Source organism: Otolemur garnettii, unplaced genomic scaffold (genome assembly GCF_000181295.1).
Source record: "Otolemur garnettii isolate 467f Iridium unplaced genomic scaffold, OtoGar3 scaffold00024, whole genome shotgun sequence".
NCBI classification, from domain to species: Eukaryota; Metazoa; Chordata; class Mammalia; order Primates; family Galagidae; genus Otolemur; species Otolemur garnettii.
The window spans coordinates 8,778,605-8,800,970 of NW_003852419.1; the positions used below are offsets into that span (position 1 = coordinate 8,778,605).

Consider the following 22,366-nt stretch of genomic DNA (forward strand, 5'->3'; position numbering starts at 1 on the left):
TCTGGACTTGGGACTGGAATGCAAATATGTTTACTTCCAGATTCCTTACTCTTTCTACTACTCTGTTGTGCCTAGACTGTGGTTCCGTGTAATCCACGATTTTATCACAACCACCAGAGAAAAAGGCTCAGCGAGGTCAGAACTATATATACAAATCTTTGTATCTAATGGAACAGATGGTGAGCTTTGCCTGTTCTCCCTGGGAGGAGAAACCCATCTGCCTATCTGGCTTGGCAGCCTTTAGGGGCACCACCTGACACAGGACACTGCAGTAAGGATTTCCCTTTTCTGCCCAGAAAACGAAATATTTTTGGATTGCTCCTTAGATCTTTATAGGGCACATGGGAAACAACCTAGGACATAATTCTCAATGAGCAAAGTTATATAGAAGGGCTTGTCTTGGGGGGAGCTACCTCTGTCCTAGGCATTAGCTGGGTCTCTGTCCTGGCTTCCTCAGAAGAGATGAGCCCTATGGCCACATTGTAAGGGCCAGACCAGTGCCATTTTGTTGTCTACTACATAAGCTCTGTTAAACCGCAGGGCCACTCCCTGCTGCTTCCCCCACCCCTGGTTGCACAGCCATTAAGCCGTTGAATTGAGTCACCTAAGGCAGACAGCTGCCAGAATAGGCAATAAGTATCAGTTCCCTTGAATAGCTCCCATAATAGGCAATAGGTATCTACTTCCTTGAAATTCAGGTATTCTCCTTCCTAATTAGGCTACACCACCTCTAGCCCCGGTTAAGAAATCCCCCACCCCTCACTTGTACCAATCCAAATCCTCCTTTACTAATGAAATCATCAACCACCAATGCAAATCCTCCTTTACTAATGAAATCACTAACCACCAATCAAGAGTGCACTCGTAACAGACCCTACCCTTCTTGCTTTCTGTACCCCATAAAAACTTGCTCTACCCCGAGTTCGGGGCTCTTCCTTGGCTTGCATGCCAGGAGAGACCAGGCCCAGGCTTGAATAAATCTCACCTCTTGCCTTTTACATCGGAGTGTGTCTCAGATTTGTCTGCTGGGGCCTTTAGGGAGAATTTCAGGCATAACAACATCACAGTCCCCCTAACCTTTGACTGATGCATCAATAGGATACAGTCTCATCTGTTACAGCAACACCCTCTCTAGCCACAGAGGCCCCTCTCTAGGTGCCCCCTCCTGTGTTCTTTACTCCTGTGTCATTGGGTTAGTGCCTTACCTGGGATACACACCTTCCCTTCTGACTTCTTCCCTGCCTTCTCTTCATGCCCTAATGTGGGTGCTTCTCAATGCCCTGACGAATCTAGAACCTCTCATTAAACTTCCCAGAATAGGCACGTCCATTCCCAAACCTTCAGTGCCACCTGTCCTGCATTCCACAGCAGTACGAGAACCCCTCTCCTTCAGGATTTTTAGGCACTACAAAACCAGAGATTCATGTTTGCTGCAAAGCAGTCAGAGCATCCTCCAAAGGCTGTTCAGTGTCCAGTAAACGTTTGTTGACCAAATAAATGACTGAGTCTAAAGAAATGAATGAATCTCTTCCTGTCCTCATTACCTTTCCTGGTGAGCATGTCCATTCCCAAAGCCTCAATACCTCCTCCCTGTGAATTTGTGAAACAAAGAAAGGAATGAGTCTCAAACAAAACTCATATTCCCCTGCTCTTATCCAAGACTCTCAGGGCCACTACCCCATCATCAAAAAGAGGGAAAGAGGCTTTAAAATCACACTGACTTAGTTTGAATCTTGGTACAATCCCTCAGTAAGATGTAGCGTTGGGCAAGTTACTCAGCTTCCTGGAGCCTTCTCCATAAAAAAGAAATTAAATTAATGTTTTAAAAAAGTCACAGAGAAAAATACTCTACATGTTTGTTATGAAGATTAGACAGTATGTGTAAAATGTTTTGATGCTTCTCATATACATATTTACCAGATCTAATTCCTAGCTCTCCTATTTTTTTTTAAAGATTCATTAGCTACCTCATTTAAAATCCACAAAAATCCCTATATAGTAGATACTTTTATGCCTCTACTTCGCAAATGAGGAATTGTAAGGATCCAGAAAGTGAAAGTGACTTACTTGTCCAGAGTCATAACAAATCCCATTCTAAGCAGTGTTATTCCAGAACTCATGCAAGAAAATACCGATTCTTAGATGGTGAGCTCACTAAGATGAACTTATTAATACTTCAGATCTTATACAAATTGATACGCCACACAGTTTCAAATAAGATGGGTCATTAAAAAGGAGTCCTATTTTAGTGAAGTGAAAAACAAAAATGTTTACCTTTTGAAAATCAGACCTCATGGTTCAATGCTAAACCATCTCAGGAGAAAGTCTGCATCTCCAACAATGCCAAATGCAATATAAATAATAAATATTTTTGCCTTAAATATTATAATCAAGAAACCATACTTGGCGAGGCTTTTTCAAAGATATTTTGGGTATTGCATAAAAGAAGAATTTGGAAAAAAGAAGAAATGAGAAGTAATCCAAAGGACACATGCTTCACTGAAAATTATGTAATTCAACATTCCTGAAACGGAGCAGTAATTTCTTCATCAGAATAGGAAATAGATGATCGGGATATTGTCTTGCTAAGTGAGGTTGAAGCAGTTGCACTTGATGAAAAAGAAAACATCAGAAAAGTTTGAATGTTTTCTATAATAAGCTTAAAAATACACCATAATTCCAGTTGTGGATAGAAATTTAATGCATATGAAACAGGATGAAAAGGTGTGAATAATTGTTTTGTCAGTCGGTAGGGTGGTAGGGTAGATATTAGTCACCTCAAGAACTATAAACCTAATTGAAGGAAAGCAGAGTGGCCTGTCAGGGAAATGGAGGAAAACAAATTGATTGCTTATACGAGAAATTAATGCTGCAAATTACACAGGCAGAGCATCAGATGAAATGAGGAACAAAAATAATATTTTAGAAGAGATGTGCCTGACTCCCAAAGCACTAACTGTTCAAACACAGAACATTGTTGAAAAGTTATAAGTAAAAACTTGAACTAGTTTCATTCTGAAAAAAATGTGTATACACATTATACAGTATGATTGCTTAATTTGAGTTCTCTTCCTTATTTGCAGTTACGTCCTTCCAGTGATAGATAAAACCTGCAGAGTTTGGGTATAGTTGGAAACTGCAAAGTTAGAAGGAAAAATTTCATATAAAAATACTAAGACTTGCTTTCTATGACAAGTAATAGTAAGGAATGAAAGACGTGATTTCTAGGCCATGAAAAAGCTCACAACTTTACTTAGAAATTACTAGAGAAAGATGACCTTTCTCCAATGCATCTTAACGTTTTAGCTACATGTCTTGACAGACGAGAAAGTCAAGGTTAATTTGGAAGATGCCTGTCGAATCATGTGATCATTAAGTTCTGGTAAAAATAGGCAAAGGGAAAATGACATGAAGGATTCTGACATGGAGAAAACTTGTGGTGGGCAAAAGCTTTTCACATTCTAAGTTTATCTGCAAATAAAAAATTTGGGAAAAGGTACTGTTGTGAATGCTTCCACGAAGGTGGTTATTATTTTGTCAAGATGAATATCTTATTGAATGCATCAGAGTACCCAACTGATGAGACATTTTCGCAAAAAGAAAATAATTTGGAGGAAGTCACTTAATCTTGCTCTCGGCTTCCTTACCTAACTACAGGGTTTATGTGTCCAACCATTATAGCATGTATCGCTGTATTTTCCTCTAGCGTTAACATTTTATGCTGGTGGAATAACATAGCTACATTAGAGAAAAAGTTATTGGTAAGTTAAATCAGAATGTTGCAAAGGTCCCATGTACTTGAGCATTCGTCAGACTGAAGATTGTCTCCGAAATATGTACACAGGGTTTCTGAGAATTTAACTCTCAGATCTGTCCTTCAGACAATCTGATATTGGTTTGACAAGCACATTTTTGACAAGTCATGTGTTTTTCAGGATGTTACTGGAAAAACAGATATTCTGATGAATGGTGTCAGATGTATAGTAGATCAAAGCCTGGAGTTGTCACAAATGATTATGAGAGTAACCCTTAGTAATCATGACCTTGACTTCTACAATATAATTTTAAGAAAGTCAGATTGTTAAAAATGTTTAAGGTGTTCATCTTTGGCAAGTGCAGAGGGGGAGTATGATGAAAAGAAAATGAAATTTAAATATCTTTATGCATTTTTTAAGTGCAATGATAATTTCCCTGTGCCTTCAGTTCTCTTTTAAGTGGACTTTCATGAACTTGTATAGAATTGACCTGCAGGATTTAAAACCCACTTTAGCTTAGTCAGTGTTTCCCAGGTCTGCCGCACGCATCACAGAGTGTAAATACCATTAAAATGCACCATTGCATCAAGTCGGGCTGCTCCTGCCTTCTTCTCAGGCAACTGTGTCTCATTGGTTAGTCAGACTCTAATCAGGTATTACCAAACAGAACTGTCACATGTTTGATATCTGATTATTTGCTGGTTACATGAAGCTAGGGAGTCTACAGGCACTAACGGGGAGAGCAATCAATAGCGTGGACCAAGAATCATGACGCCCATTTTACAAATATTTAACAGTGAGGCCAAAACATGTCCCCCACTTCTCTCTTCATTTTTGAATAAGACAAATGATTAGTCCTTTTCCCCTTTAAAATTTTGTGGCCTTATGCAAAAGGCTGGAAACCTAAATGGCTAGGCTGTAATGGAATCTATAGAACTTCAAAAAGATTTGCGAATTCCATCAACCACGTGGCACAGGAAATCCAGAGGCCCACACATGCACTGCATCGGGTATGGGATCTCTGGACCAAAACCAAATAATGTGACATTATTTGGCTGATCAAAGGAGGAGTGAACATCTTCCACGTGCCATATGACAACATTGTGCAGACAACATTTTAGCATCCTTAAAAATGCCACTGAAAGTTAGATTAAATCCTGTCTCAGTTATTTTTCTTTTAAGCTCCATAGTGATCCCTTGTATTTAAGTTTCAATTTTGTTTATCTTTAAAGATTTTTTCTCTGTCAAGAACTTTTTCCTTTGAATTATTATTGACTTTCCACCAGGATGTGACAAGGGGAAGATGTTCATCCTCTTTCCCCTGTCAACCTGGGATGCCATTTTGTTGTTGTTATTGTTGTTTTGTTTTGATCTGAATATCCCTTACCCAATATAGTGCATGCTTGCTTCTCTGTATTTTTAAGTTATGTAGATTATTTTTTCACACCACAGAAGAAGAATATCACAAGGAAGCTTGCTTTCTCCTTTTCTTTTTTTTTTCCTTCTTCCTTCCCTCACTTCCTCCCTCCCTTCTTGCTTCCCTTTCCCTCTCTCCCTCACTTTCTCTCTTTCTCCCTTTCTTCTGCTTCCCTTCTTCCCTGCTCCCTCATTTCCTTCCTTTCTTTTAATATTATCGAGGGCTCAGATATATTTCCTATTCTTAACAGAATAAAAGGGAACATGCTTCTGGCAAAGGGAACAGATTTGAATGACACGGAATTCTAAGAAAGCACTTTGGAATCTTATCCGTCTCTTCCCCTGGCCCTTTAATCTCCTCCCACCTTTCCAGACTACTTACGCTGTGTGACCACAGGGCTCATCACAGGGATGGCTCCTCATTCTTTGTTTAATAGATTCTAGCCATGGAGCCAAGAGGGACAGAACAGACTATATCGTCTGCTCTTTATTATTCCCTGGGTCTCTGCCAACAATTTCTAGTCAAAAATTTCTCTAGCAACCAATTCCTAATAATATAACTCTTAAAGTGTTTTCCCTGGTAGAGATCTCCCACTTGCTTTCAAGCACCAGTCCCCGTACAGAATCAAATAATTGTTTGCAGTGGACTACGAGGCAATTGCATGCAGAATTTTTCCATCTTCCTTTGCTGGAATGCAGAGAGGTGTATAGCAGTGGAAGCACATCCAGGATTTTGAATTTTTAAAACGCACCATGTGCTTTGATCCTATGCCCTATGACTAGACGGAGGGACCAGCCATGGGTTTAAAGCAGTGAGGCTGTTTGAAGGGAGTCTGTAAAACTTAAGGAGAATGCTGGGTTCTAGAATCAAAGGAGGCGGCTGGCTCAGAAGGGCTATGAGGGCCTGGACAGAGGAAGCCGTTTGCATCTTGTGCTGCCTCTTACTAATCTGATTCTGGATGCTTTACCCAATTCCTTAAGGGGGAACAAAAAAAGAGGGGAAGAAAAAACAAGCAGACAGATAGGAATCTCTTTCTGTCCACTTTTTTCTTCGACTTGAAGAGCACTTTGTGGTCGTATTTTGCTTTTGAACAAGGAAGTGGTAAAAAAAAAAAAAAAAGATTTTAACCACTAACTCTTTTACCTTTGGATGATCATTAAGGTCACTTAATTACATTAAAACTACTTCAGGTAGATGACATTGAGAAAAGGCTTTAAGATAGCTGTACACACACACACACACACACACACACACACACATTCATTTCTGTGTTTATAAACACTACCACACAGGGTCTTAACTCAGAACTGAAATCTTACTGTGGGACGGGGCATTGAAGTATACAAATGTAATCTTTCACTTGACAGATGAAAAAGCTAGAGCTTACAGAGGCTCAGTAAAATACACTGGGTTATGCTTCACACATACTGGTCAACGTTTATAATTGTATAGTTTAAATGATTAAAAGTTGCATTTGGGAAGCCTGGCTCCCAAATCATGCTCCCCACCACTCACATTCCCCATACCTTCTTCCTCTAATCTGAAGAATAACAGTATTTGGTTTGATTTGTTTGGATAGAAATATGTGGATTTGTCTTGTGTCAGCATTTTTTATTCTTCTTTCTCTAAAACTCACTAAGTCATCTGGATTCTACCTCTGAAGTATCTCTGGACGGTATCTCCTACGTGCTCTGTTTCAGTATATTTATACACTTCAAGGTTTAGGCTCCTTTCTTCCGTTAGCCCTATTAAATGCATTTAATACTAGTACAGACCTTTTGGACTTCTCTGATAGCCAATAACAAATAGTAGCCTTTTTTAGAGTGAAGCCCTTGCATCATTTGCATCTATATTACCTTAAATTTTTATCAAAAATCTAGGGCCAGTGTTAAGCAGAAGCTGACAGGGACATAAATCTACAGTTTAATAAGCTCTCTCAGGTAATGCTGATGCGGAAACCTTTGAACCACTGACCTACAGGGTAAAATTCAATTCCCTTCTTGCGGAAATCAGATCCTGCCATCACTTTATTCATTTCAACATCATTTTTCCCATTTTTTATCTAACACCACTGCTCAGCTCTTTCCCCACATATTTTTCTCTAGCCACATTAACTCTAGACATCTCCAAATACATCATGGCTTCTTTTGCACCTATGCCTGTTCTCCAGCGTTTCCTCCATCTCAGCTTTGGACCTCACATCCTTGTTTACTTGGAGACACACTACCTTTCTCTTAATGCCAAGGTCATATATTACCTCCTTGGGAAAGCCTTTCTGTGAATGCTTTGATCACTCTCTCGTCCTCCCTCTACTGCGTTGCCATGGAATATAGCATAAATCTCTATTACAGAAATTATCTCATTGGAATGTAATTAAATGAATACACTCAAAGCCTACAGAACACCTACTATGCCCCAAGTTCATGCACTAAAGAAATAACATTCACAATTCTTACTCTCAAGAAAATGATTACCCAACATTTCTGAACCACAATCTTTATCTGAACCACAGAAAACAGAAAATGATTTGAGCAACCATGTTCTCAGTTCTCCCAGGAATGATACACGGGTCACTATGAAAATTTCAAGATATGCAAAAATCAAGAAAATAAAATCCACACAAAACAGAAACAAACGAAGCTCCCCTCCCCCGTAACTGATAAACTGAGCAAGTTGAAACTAACATAGGTGAGTCAGAAAGGACCTTGCTGTTGACTGTGACTCTTAGAAGTGAAATAATGGACCATAACACAGTCTGTCTCAGAACTTTTAAAGTGACCTACGTATATAGCTAACACTATTACATGCAATGGATTTCTTAGGGCATTAGGGCTTAATCTTCTTAGGAAACTCAAGTTGATCACGTGTTGGTATAATTACATTATAGAAGTAATAAGTACTACGATAGAGATAAGTCCAACGTGAGGTGAAAAAACAGAATAAGAGTGTCTAACTGCTCTCTCCTCTACCACGTCTTTATTCTTTTTCTATCTTTACCTAGCATCTAAATCAGTGCCTAATATCTGGGTAAGTGTCCAAATTGTTGTAGTCAGTTAATACATTTTATTGTTTAATTTAAAGCATTAGAGTTCATTTTCATAGTGTGGATCTTTGGAATCTGATCAAGGCAATAGAGATTATCTGTATTTGTAAACTCTAAATCTAGTAAGAGCTTGAGACACAGTTGGCACTCACTGAAGTCTTGTTGAATAAACAACATATTTAGATAAATTGCCCCTACCCTTAAGTAACAACTCAATGGCAAAAACAACATAAAAATTAAAAAAAAAATCAATAACCCAATTTTAAAATGAGTTAAGGACTTGAATAAACATTTCTGCAGAGAAGACACCAAATTTCCAGCATGTATAGGAAAAGATGCTCAAAGTCAGTAATCACCAGGGCAATACAAATTAAAACTACATGACAAGATATCACTTTATATCTTTAAGGCAGCCACTAAGCACGAGAAAATGAACAAGTGTTGGTGAGGATGTAGAGAAAGTGGAGCCCCGGTGCACAGGTGGTGAGAATGCAAAACAGTGCACAGCAGTACGAAGTTTCCTAAAAAGATTAAAAATGGAACTACCATATGATCCAGTAATGCTACTTTTGGATATGTATCCAAAAAATTGAAATCAGAAGGATTTTTGAAAAGATGGTAACACGCCCATGTTCAATGCGGCACTATTCATAATAGCCAAGGCATGCAAACCATCTAAACGGCCATTGACAGAAGAATTTATTAAAAATTATAGTATATACATGCAATGGAACATTACTCAGCCTTAAAAAGAAAATCCTGTGATATGGGATGACAACAAGGACGAACCCTGAATGAGGACATTATGCTAAGTGGAAAAAGTCAATCGCAGAAGGACAAATACTGTATGATTTCATCCATATGAAGTATCTAAAATAGCCTCAGTGTTTTTCAGCCTTTTTTTATCTCATGGTGCACTGGAACCTATAGTTAAACTTCTGCCTCACACTTAGATTATGGTGATCCCTCCCTGCCAAAAAAAAAGAATATATTTAATGTGCTTTGAACCTCTTTTGATAATAATTTATTTAACGATCTTTAAAAATGTTCACAGCACACCTAAGATCTTCTCATGGCACAGCAGTTGAAAAATCACTGGTCTAACTCACAGAAGCAAAGAATAGAATGGTAGTTGTCAGGGGCATGAATGAAGTAGAAATGGAGAGTTGCTTAATGGACAGTTACAACATTTCAGTTATTCAATATGAGTAAATTCTAGAGATCTGCTGTACAATTTTGTAACGACAGATAACAATGCCATATTTTACAGTTAATTCTTGATAAGAATGTTGATCTCATGTTAACTTTAATTACACTAAAATTTTTAAAATGATTAGAAAACTTCCATATGTTAGAGTGTATTCCTCTGGATAGATGGCCTTTTCCTAAACAACTAATTCTCCAGTGACGACTTCTCTCTCATTCAGACTAAAAAATAAAGTACTATAAAGTATTCTGAAACTACAGAATAATAAAGTATTAAAAAAAATAAGGGCATAACTCAAAGATCAGAAGTATATTACTAAAAGAAAAACTAGTAGGAATAGGAAAATCTTCCCTACTACACTTCTTGGTATCTCACTTTGGATTTTATGCTTTCTGTGTTAAGGGTATTTCATTTTGAGAAAGCCTGAGATACCTCTTGCTTCTACTGCAAAATATGCAGACACTTGGCTTCAGATAGAGTTGTCTCTTTATAAACATGACATAAGTGCACACTCACACTCTTCCTGGAAATAATGGTGCCCCCATTTATGTCCATTAAAGAGTTTGCTCATGGAGTCATCAAAAAAATTCCAGGCCGGGAATGCTTGAGTTTAGATAGGTGCCATACTTCACAGATGCCTCTAGGGGGCTCTTCTAAAATGCACCTTGCAGAAGCAGCATTTCCCTAAATGGTTCCTAATGCCTCAAATCCCCAACTGTCTAATCTATATCCAGAGAAGAGCTTTCTTTCTTTAGGGCATAACCCATTATATTACAAAGTTGTTAAAATGGAAATAAATGTATAGAAATCTGTTTAACTTAGCAAATTGTGGTAAGGTAAAATAATCCTATATAAAAATCCCCACAGCCTAAAAAAATAAAAAGAGCATATATGGAATTCAGCCTAAGAATATTACCATGCAGAAATGATAATTAACCCAGGTCAACCTGCACATACTGATTCGCAGCATTTTGGCAAGAGAAAGAATTTTGCTATGGAAAGCAGTACTCTAAAACTCAAATAAAAGGATAGAGGCCTAGTTTAAAATTGCTATTAAAACACACAGGCATTTTAGTTTAATGGTCATGGGCTTAGTTCCAACTATTTCAGAATCAAAAGCTTATTTAGGACAGTAAATGCTCTCCATTCCAAACTCATAGCTGCCCCTAATTTTGGTTTGTTAGGGAGATTATCCCTGTGTGTGTGCACATGACTTATCTGCCCTCAGTGAGAGTAGATGAGATGATCCTGACTCCCATCTCCAGAAAGAAGCCCAAGCCCATCTAGGAGCCTGGAGAGAACTGAGAGTTTCCGTGGGATCTTGACACTTCGAGATGCTGAGACTCTGCCTGCAAGCCTCAGTTTCACTACTGAGGTACCAAGTTTTACATTTTAACATTTCTAAAATCCATATTTGAAGTGTACCCTCAATCAGGTAAAATGGCAATGTTTCATAATCATAAAATAACTGTGCACTGTCATAGTCAATGATGTCAATATAATATAGTGGTTGAGGTGCTCCATTGCAAAGATTCTTAAATTCTAATATGCATATGAAATCATCCAGGGATCCTATTAAAATGTAGATTCTGAGTCAGGATATCTGGGGCAGGGCATGAGTCTTTTCATCTTTAATGAGATCCCAGGTGATGGGCACATTGCTGGTTTATAGACCATACCTTGTGTAGGAAATCTCTGAGTGGGCTAGGAGTTGTAAATGGGCTTTATTTCCTTTTAAACTACATGAAAACTACAGTTTTGAGTTGCATGCTCTTGTTTTGTGATTGTTCCAATATACATTCTATGTAATTTTATATAAATATTTATTAATAAATAATAAACCAAATAATTAGGAAAGAAAAATTAAGGTAATAGTAATGAAGAATTGATTTCAATCCTTGATGACCCCATCTTTTAGTGTGGGGATGTGGTGAAGAAAATGTTAACAAATAATTTACTCTTTTCAACAAGGTCAATTTACTCTTTCCAACAAGAATTTAAGACTCACATATGGGACTCTGAGACTCTGTTTGGTTAGAGGTGGTGAAGACAGGCAGGAATTTCCAAAAAGTAATGCTAATTGATGTTGGGAGAATGGAGACTGAAGTCCCCATTCCTGTCCAAGGAAAGCACTCCCAGAAAAAGAAGAAAATTAAAAAGTAAGCTGAGTAAGTTGGAATGAAGAGAAGTCAGCTAGTTGACATGCTTCCTTCCTTTTCTAAAAATCTAGCCTGTTGGGGATACAGCTTACAAACACCCTGCTGGGTCTGTGAGCACTCTGAGGAAAATAATGGTCATAGAAGAGACTATGGCAAGTCCTACAAAAAAATACATTTTTTTAGGGTGTTTCCTGTCCATTAAACAGGCAAAGCAGATACCCATTGTGGAGATCTGCATTTACCTGGGGCAGAGATCAAGGTGGTAGCTTGAGCTCTGACATATGGGCAGAAGAGCTTATATCCCTTATCGCAGGGGAAGATCCTCTGTGGGGGTGAGGGGCAGAAAAATGCCTCCTTCCCACCGATTCCTCAGAGGAGATTAACTCAGGTGGCAGTTTACTCACAGAGATCTGGCAGAACTTAACACCTCCCTAGAAATCTGTGTGTATGATCTCAAGCAGGAGGCTCTCCCAATATAAGGCTCAGATTTCAAATTTCTGAATGTAGAAGATTAAAAATCATGCTACAACAGCCACCAATCTCATAACTCATCTGAGGAACTGCTGAGAACAAGACAATTTCCTGGCAAGCCTGGAAATCTCTTGTGACTTGGAAGGCAAGCTATAACAGCAGTCAGGACATCTGAAGGCTTCCCTTAAGGTTAATAATAACAATAGGAGCTGATATGCTCACTCAGAAACTGCAGCATCTTTGTTCCTTCCCTCATCTTACTGGCTGGGCAAATAGATGTCAATACAATCCGAGTGGAGCAAAGTCTCTGGGCCATTGCCAGAAGCCCAGAAATGGGCAATGGACCCCTGAACTCCCACTTTTAATTCTACTCTATATCTCATGTCTCTTTCTTTACCACTGTTTCTAACTTTACAATTCTTCAACTGCCAGTTTCCATAAGTCTTAGGGGACCCTCATCCTGGGTTGTGACCCTGACAAATTAGAATTTGATAATGCCAATGATAACATTCTAAAAACTAGAAGAATTACTTGTATTTGAACTACAAAAAATAAATGACTATCTCCAATTGGTTCCTTAACAAGATACTCATATTTTTTTTTCTAAAAATTCTAGGTTTCTCTATTATCTTTATAAATTTTTGATATATTAGCAAGTGGATGTCATGATTCAAGATAACAAAAAATAAAAGCACATTGGGCTTGGAGTTGATAAACAGAGGTTTGCTTCTGACTTCTTTTACATACTAGGGATGCATCCTTGATAATGTTAAACACAACTTGTGATCTCCAAGTTAATTCAATTTCCTCACAGAGCTGTTGGAGAAGTTAAAGGAAATAACTTTTGAAATGAGATGATTTGTGCAAAATCTCATAAATTCGTCCCCCATCAGGGCAATCCTCATATTTGGAAGGTCAGTGCAAAATGAAAATGAGGAAGACCTTGTTCATAAATTATTAAGAATTTCAAGATGGCAATAAGAAGATATTAAATAAAGACAGGGGCCTTTCTATGTGTGCGGCCCTGTGTGACAATACAAGTTATATGTCCCTGAACAAGCCTATTTGCAATATAATTGTAGGTAATACTCATCATATTAAGGGAGTATTCATAGAGCTTTATGTTGGTATTACAATACACCGGGCACTTCTCTCAGTGCTTCCATTATATTGTCTTACATAATCTTTTAAAGAGGAAAATATTAGAGCACAGAAACATTAACTATTTTGTGTTAGGTCACATAACTACCAGGTATAGGGAGCCTGGGTTGGCACACAGGTCTGTCTGATTCTAAACCTGTTCATCTTAACAGTCATGCATTATCTGTTTGAACTATTATCTCTATTTGATTCAAATTTAGAAACTTAGGCTCAGAAAAATATTTATACACTTGAAGGGCAATTCACCTATCATGACCTTGAGTAGATGGTCTTTGTCAACTTAATCATCATGTTCCTCATCCTTCACTTGACCCTGATACACACAACGTAGTCATGTAATACACATGAAACTGAACACACAGAGTCAACAATTTCTCTGTGCCCAGAATTTACTCAACAAAGATAAAAATGTCATTTTCCTAGTATTCCAAATCCCATGTTTCTGCATGATAAGAGAAGTATTTTCATTTTATAGTAATTAATTTGTAAATGTGCTTCAGTAGTGATGATTTTATGAAAAAAATGCCAATTACCACACACAGAAATGATTTTATTCCTAACATAAGCACTCTGATCCAAAGAACTAAAGAAAAAAGTGTATCACCTCATAATGGAAATTAAGAGGACATGAAAAATATTCATTTTGTTTTGGATTTCAGATTTATAAAAAAATATGGCTCAAACTTGGTAAAATAACAAACTTACATTTATATGAAGCTTTTTTATTTTTCTTTGCAGTGTGTTTTCTAATCTTTCATGTCATTTTATCTTTCTTGTTTATTCTGTTCCCATCCTGAGTAGAACTAATTCATTGTGCTTCAATCCCATATAATATCATGCCCGGTAGAGAGCTGAGCAAAGAGAGACAGGCAGTAACTCAGATTACTTTATTACCTTCTCTTTGAAATAATGACCGATTTCCTCTGGCAGAGTTAATCACAGCCTCTGCTATTTTCCTAGAGCAATTTTTCATATTTCGCTTATGGAGCTTGTATTGTCATTTTGTATTTCTTCACCTGGTTCTCCCTCCAGATTCCTGAATGCACTATCTTACTCACCTCTGTGTCTGAAGTGTCGAGCACAGAGCCTGACACATACTGAGTATTGACTAACAAGCACTGACTGAGTGCACACGTGCAAGTGTTAAGGCAAAGCAAACAGAGCAGTTTAAACAAGATACACGGATTCTAGTAGGTGCTGAAAATAAAGAGAAATGTTCAGTCTTAGACACTGTTCATTACTGCTTTCTGCTGGGCTGAAAAATGTCATATTCTATAAAATGTATCAAGTCTTCAGAATTAAAATGTCACTGAACCCCCTAACAGACCATGGTAGGCTAGGTTGGTATTTGAAAGCACTACAATTCATTATGCCAACTGCTGATACGGTTCCAGGCTACGGGGCATCTGCCGAAACTGATGGGAAATAAAAATCTGTGCGTCCCCTAAAAGGGAGGATGCTATGTTTAAAAAGCTGATTTCCAGACAAGAACTCACCAGATGCTTTGTGGACTAAAGAGCTGAGTTCCAGTTCCTTGGGGACCTGAGCAGATGGGACTCCCAGAACCCAATCTCAAAGAGGAGTGTCTGTGGCAAGGTGCCTGGATTCTGCCCCAATTGCTCATTCCCTTGCCCCCAAGGCTATGATGCACAGAAGTGAACTTAGTCTTAGCAATGAACAAAGCCAATACTTTATAGACATCTAGAAAGTACCCCCAAACATATTTTCCGTGCATTCCTGCATGAATGGTTTGCTATGCAGTACAGCCAATTGTGGCAAACATCACTATATATGCCATTAGAAGAGGAAGGATATGCAGGCTGCCAGAGTGGGGACAAGAGTCACCAAGTTACAGAGGTAACAGCTCAGCACCAATAAGAACTCTGTGTGTGTGTGTGTGTGTGTGTGTGTGTGTGGAGGGCTTCCCCTGAAAGCTAGGCATCTGAGAAATGCTTCCTATTCCTTCCTCTCCTCTTCAGATCTTACCTTTTCTGACATCCTTACAATGTAGGACCTATTTGGGGGTTGTCTTTCCATCAAGATTCCTGTGAAGCTCATATAATTTGAGCACTATAAAAATGCTAAGAATGAGGAGAGGCATGTGAGGTTACGCTGTGACATGGGAGGCCACACAGGGTAGCAGTTAAGGATGAGGATTCTGTGATTAGATTATGCCAGTTTGATTCTTGGCTTTGCTGCTTATCAATAGTTTTCCCCAAATCAGTTATCTAACTTCTCTTATCTCCATGTCTTCACATATCAAATGCATTGTATGGTGAGCACCTACTGTCAGGCTCAAAATATTTCCTTTTAATTTACAAAGTACTGAAAAAATGATGGCGCATTGTTCTATGTAATTTAATAATAAACAGTAAAGACAAAATAACAGAAACTCACCAAAAATTGTTCTTTTCTTCTCCCATGACTCCCATGCTAATATATTTGAAATACTGAATGTCAAATTATTTCACAGTTTTATTAATTTGTAAAAGGTTAATTGTTGTTTTACAGTGTTACTGATGCCCCTGTGCAGATGACTGTTGGGTAACTCACGGATGTTGTATGAGAAATAGAAAGAAATGCTTAATATTTTATTATTATTACTCTGTAATGGGCTGACTCCTTTATTCCTCCAGGGAGAGCTTTGAATTTTAATGTCCATGTATTTAGTGCCTAGAACATTCATAGGCATAACTGGGCACCACTGAAGTCTGTTTGGATGCTCTGACTCAGGCAATATTCTCTACTAGCACTAGAAGTATCACTAGAGATGGAAATTAAGGTCAGGGCCCAATCCTCCCACTCATAGCCAAGTGTTTTGCTGAGGTCTCAGGAGTCCTTATTTATATAATGAAATTATTATGATCACTACCTCATATACATTGTTGGGAAGACCCCCTAAAAGAAAAGGGGGTCTGCTCTTCTGCACATATAAGAAGGCAAGGATAATCAGCTTCTGTTTACATTTCTGTGCTGACCCTTTAGTACTGCAGAAAAGTTAAAATACATTTAGTTTCCAAACCTGGAGGGAACTAGGCTGGACCTATTATAAATCAGGTTAATGACATATAAGAATTTATCAGAACACACACCATCATGTTTTCTTGTTAAAGTTTTAAAAGCAAATCTGCCATCTTTTATATTTTGAATCAAGTGGAGAAAATTTATTTTCTGTCCAGACCTGAACTTCTGCCCAAAACACTGTGGGCCCATTTGCCTACTCTCTAGACAACTAAACCAGACTCTGTCTGAGTCACTAGGCTATACTCTGCCTCTAGGAAGGCAGCCCAGAGCGACTAGACCATTGTCATTCAGCCAAAGGGCATCCCCTCTAGAGCTTGCTGAGACAAAACAGAGTGGTCAAAAAACTTAGCCTAAATACATACAATAATTATTACAAGAATATGGCTATTCTCTGAGGCAGCTCATCTCAGCTGAAACAACAAAAGGACATACTATATAGTGAATACTTCATCCTACAGTATTCACTTCATCCATCCTTTTTAATATGAAAGTTAGTCTGGTGCCACAGCCAGTTAGCTGGTCAAAAATTGAGCATCCACTCTGTATCAGCCAGGACATTGTGTGTGTCCTTGCGTTGGGGAATGTTTTCTCATAGGTTATTAATCTTGTGGGCATTAGCAAAACCTATCTTAAAATGGTTCATTCAAGTGAAAACTAATTACCATACGAAATCAGGTAGTATTATCTGTAATTACATAATAACATGGTAAGTAAAAATATGTGGAAAGTGTTTTGGAAAAAGTGAAGTGGGGAAGCAAACAGTAATGCTCTTCCCTAAAGAGTAAATGAAGCATGTGGAAAGGTCACTGTAAAGGAATTATAAAATGTGACCTCCCAGTCTACTGACTGTGACAACATAGTAAAGAGAAGAAAGACAGTCAGGGACCTCAACAAGGAAAGGTCTAGAGGAAACAGAAACCCAGTAAGAGGTTGTTTAATCATGACTTTGGAGCACATCTGAGGAGGTCCCTGCCAACTAAAGAAGTCCCCTCCCTCCAAAAAATAAAAGAGAAGTTCCCCCTTCTTCCATGTGGTGTGATTTATAGATGTCACTAAAGATCTCTTTATCCTCCACGTTCCTGCCAAGTTAATTTCTCCATCAGGTCCCAGAGCCTTTTATTTCAAAATCAGAAAAATAACCTAAAATGAAAATTATGGCAGGAGTTTTTGTTATTCTGTATAACTGACAAGTACTCTATTTCTCTCTGTGCAGAGAGAATGGCACACTTGAAGACCCAAATTTCATGAGCTGGGTCTACCACATAAGGGGATGAATTGAGAGGGCTTCACATTTCTCTAAAGTTCTCTGTCCTTCAAAAGAGAGTAAGAAGGAATTAAGGGGCTTACAAAAAGGAAATGCATGCATATTTCACCTCTTTCCCAGTGTTAATACTGGTACACCATCGTGTGGCCATTGGATGTGGTAGAGGGTGCTGTCCTGGTTACATTTACGAAGCAACCATTTTTTCCACAGAGGGCTTACCTCAGATAGGATATTTTATGAACTTTATTTACCTGATAGCATCTTCTAGATTTTTAGTGATGAATGTTTCTAAGTGTAATTAAAGGCTGAGCTGATCTAAATAGGTTGATGAAATTTTCAGTAGGGATTTAATCCCCCATTCCAGCACTTCACTCATCATTTTTTATTTTTTTCTCTAGAATATTTCCTTAGGCTCAATCCTAGCAACTTTTAGTGGCAGCATTCTAAATTACCTCCTACAGGCAGTCTCCACTCAACTGATTGTAAAACTTCCAGACGTACCATAGATGGTGTGATCAAAAGCAAATGTCAAATAAAGGATTCTAGATTGTTTCATTGAATACACAATCATCCTTTCTTACCTCTTCACTTTCATTCCTTACTAACAGGCTATGTTAAATAGATTTTACTCTGCAGGATGGAAATAGGTGTTTCAAAGCATTTCAGAAGCAAAAAGAGACTAAGAAATGTATAATAGTAGGAGCAGAGTTGGAGGAAAGATTAATAAGGGAGCACCATGAACTTTCCAGGCAAGTCACTTGCTACGGAAAGTGACCTCATGGTCAACATATTGGGATAAAAACACATTAATGAGGTTTTCATCTATCTTCGGAGATTTTAGAAAATATCTCTAGAGAACAGCTGAGGAATTAACTGTAATAGTTTTATAAAGGGCAATGCTTTCCAAGTGGTCTAAAGTGAATGAGGCAAGGCCTGTAGGCATTCTCAGACAGACTCCAAGCACCTCACCCAGATGCCGTGATTACTCTTTATGTGAGGTTTTCTCACTCCTCTTCTGTTGCAGAAGTGACTCAAAAACTACTCATTAGAAATCCTAAACTAAGTGTAAAATAATAAAAAATTCCTAAGCAACATATCTTTCAACTTTAACTCAATGTCACAGAAAATGAAAAGAATATAAACAGGTCTTTCTGTCAAATCATGGTTAGCCTTGCTTTAGCAAAAGTGAAATTTAAAAGTATATTTTAAACATACGAATATATATATGTACATATATAAAATATACTAAAAGTATGTTTTAAACATTTTAAATGTAAAATATATTTTAAACATATGACATAAATATATTATCCTCTAGGAATTTCATGTACATATGGGGACTCCATATAAATATAACCCATTATTTACAAATTTTCCTTTAACTTTCATCAAATTTATATGCATGGAAATCATTTTCATTGAGCTCAAACATTCTCCAAGGATATTTTGATTTATTTGTGATGGAAATACTTTTAAAAATCTACTCTGACCTCTCTATTTGAAATTTGTATCTTATTTTGAAATTTGATTACATAAAAACCAACTTCCTTACGTGGATGGGTTGCATGCTAGCAAAGTCTCATTTCAAATAGACATCATCAGATGCCACAGAGTGAAATATCAGAGTTACTTCTAAAAAGCATTAAATTACAGATTTCTCAATATGCAATTTTCTGTTTTATTTGAATCTTTGAAGAATGAAAATGTGAATTGGTAAAAGTGATGGGCAATATCTATTTTTATACTGTGAGTGGCATCGTTTGCACTAAAACAGAGCCAACCCTTCCAATGTCATATCTTATTTCAACTGACAGGGTTCTGTGTTCTAATCCTACCATACCTCTTCATTGCTCTTAGTCAAATAACTTTTCTAGGTCTTTCCCATTTCTCAAATAAGGAAGTTGGACTTGGGAGAATAATTTTCAGGGGCTGTCCTATTCTAACACTCCAAAATCATTTCAATGACCCCAAATAAGGTGTTATTAGAATTCCCTTTCTAATTATCCATGGCTATCCTAAGGGAGATTATACACCATATTGAAATAAAAAATTTATTGTTATAAGCCAATAAATGAAGCCATAATTAAGATTTTATACATGCAATGAGTTTCAGGCCAGGAAGTCTAAACTAGAATTTAGGAAAATTAATGTAGGTGTATTCTCTTTGTAGTAACTCTCCAAAGCTAACCTATTTGAAATCCATTGATTTAACTCAAAATCCATGATACTTTGTCACTATTTCATTTCAGAAGTATGGAAAGCAGGGCATTCTAAATAGCAGCTCAGACATGGATGGAAGCCATGAACTATTAAGAAGGCCCCCGACTAAGGTGTGTTTTGATTTATAGACTGATTGTGCCTATGTTCCTCCATACTTCTGTGTGCAGGAGGAAATAAAGTGAAAAAGATTACAAAAGTCAAGAAAAAAACCCAGCAATACTTGCCTCAAACACATACCCTGGTCTGTGGAAGAGAGAGAAGTGGAGAGTGCCCAATCAATAAAGGGAAGTGATTTGTATCCCAGCTCTATAGAGAGGACAGCATCACTGAATCCCCTCTGTGCAGACTTACTAGCTGCCCACTAAATGTTGGCTGGAATACCACCTGACATTTTTTTACTATTGTGATTTTGTGGCTGAAAAACCAATATAAAAAGAGAGATGGATACTATAGGGTATCAACTCATAAATATTAGAGCATCAAAGATGTTAATCTGAAGTACGGTTTAATTTGAAACTGCCATTTCAACTTAAGGCAATTAACTGGAGTTTTATACACAAAAATTTGCCTCCCACATGCAGAATTGTTCCAGGCATCTCAGGGGGACTCAGAGATTAACTACAGAAACCCTCCTTTTTCTTTTTTTTTTTCTTTTATAGGATGCCCTGAAGGCTCTTTACCTATTTTGCTAGAGATCCTTGAATTTTTGTTCCTTTTCCTAGTCTATAGGAGAATTAACTTTCTATACACCACAAACAAAGCAGGGCATAGGGGCTAATTGTATGTTGGCCTGGTTTACATTTAAAGCAAAGTAGATAGTACGGGTGATTGGGGGTATGGTTCTGCTTCCTACTACCCATCATTAGAAGGGAGTTTCAGAAATCTTATAAAATCAAATTAAGTTTTCACCCTACTTCTCCCTAACCTAATATATTCTCTCCATCTTATGCCTGTCTACATACCTGGCTACATCAGCCGTTCTTGGAGACTCACATTGCAACTCATCTGTACATCTCCTCTGTCTACTAGAATTCTCACTCTTCTCACTCTTTTTCAGACTTCAATGGGTATAACTATGCCAACAATTTAATAGCTCATTCCTCACAGTTTATCATATATTCATGACATTTATTATGGTTTGTAATGAATTTTCAACTTCTACAATCTTTTAAGGATCCTAACAAACATTTCTACTGAGATAAGGCATATTATGGTAGTTAAGAGCACAAAAGATTCTGAAATCAGACTTCTTCCTTCATTAAACCTCAGGCTTTAATACTTGTTTGCTATGTGAAATTGCTCAAGAAACTTACCTGCTTCAAACCTCAGTTTCTTTTTTGAAAAATCCAGGCATGTAATCTTTACAGAGCTAATGCAGATCTGAATCATACTACAAATTTGTAACAGAAAAAGTTATGATCTGAGAAGCATTCAATCACAACTTTGTGAAGGTAGATCAGCCTTGCAGAACTACATCTCCTAGTATTTGTTAAAACTATAGCATTTTAAAATCCCCCCTTAGGATTGTTCCATGTATTCTGACATACCGGGCAATTAAACACCCAATATGTTCACATTAATGGATGACAGGCAAGGATAACTTAGTGATCGTTTTTCACTGACCCTTACCTGAATCAAGTTTATATGATTAAAAATACCAGGGAGCATCCTACTTAGTAAAGTATCTCAAGAATGGAAGAAAAGACATACAATGTACTCAGTACTATTATGAAACCAATTTACAATCACTCACACTTTCATATGAAGAATAGATCACAACTATGGCCCAGGATGGGGGACAGAAGGGGTGGCGGGAGGTCAGATCAAGGGAGGGTGAATGGTGGGATCACACCTATGGTGCATAATGCAAGGGTACAGGTTGGATCTGTTAAGTAAAGAGTATAAATGTCTTAAAACAATAATTAAGTAAATGAGACGAGGTATATATTAACCAGTGTGATGTAAATGTTCTAATTCTATATGAAATCAGCACACTGTACCCCATAAATGCATTAATGTATACATGATTTATGTGTTTATGACTTAATTAAAAATTTAAAGTAAAATAAAATACCAGGTGGCCATAAAGTTCATGTGCAATTTGAAATAGTGTGCAATTTAAGATTGCACACCAACTCTATGGATACCCTCAATTTACTTTAGAATAAATTACAGTGCATTACTGCTTACTTATAGCATCTATGCTTAACAAATAGTAAATTCAAAGTTGTTCAACTTTACAATTGAGAAGTCTACACCATTAGAATTCAGTCATACACTGTGAGAAGAATCTCTGGCTTTAGTAGCCAAAAGAAAATGGGTTGTGTTTGAATGAAGACAGAGACATAGTTCATGGAAAATATTCATACAAACTGAAATTCGAGGACTTCTCGATCATTCTTTCCTTCTACCCCCAACAAATTCCAATCCTATACAAAGTCACAACAGACAATAGCAGCTGAGAATGAGGAATGAAAGTATTGACACCTATGAGTTTGATAATATTGCTCAGATAAATACCAATTACACTCACCAGATCACAAATTAAACAGCCTTACTCCCTTCAGAACATATTGAAAATGGAGGAACACAATTATTTCATTATACACCATTTTGATTTTGTTTTTTTGTTTTAATTTGTTTTA

The 22,366-nt window shown here is 37.5% G+C and overlaps 1 protein-coding gene across 4 annotated transcripts in view; it reads right to left on the reverse strand.

Moving 5' to 3' along the window:
* The window catches only part of NRXN1 (neurexin 1), a 690,023-nt gene that overhangs the window by 663,661 nt on the left and 3,996 nt on the right, over positions 1 to 22,366 (reverse strand). The window lies entirely within an intron of this gene.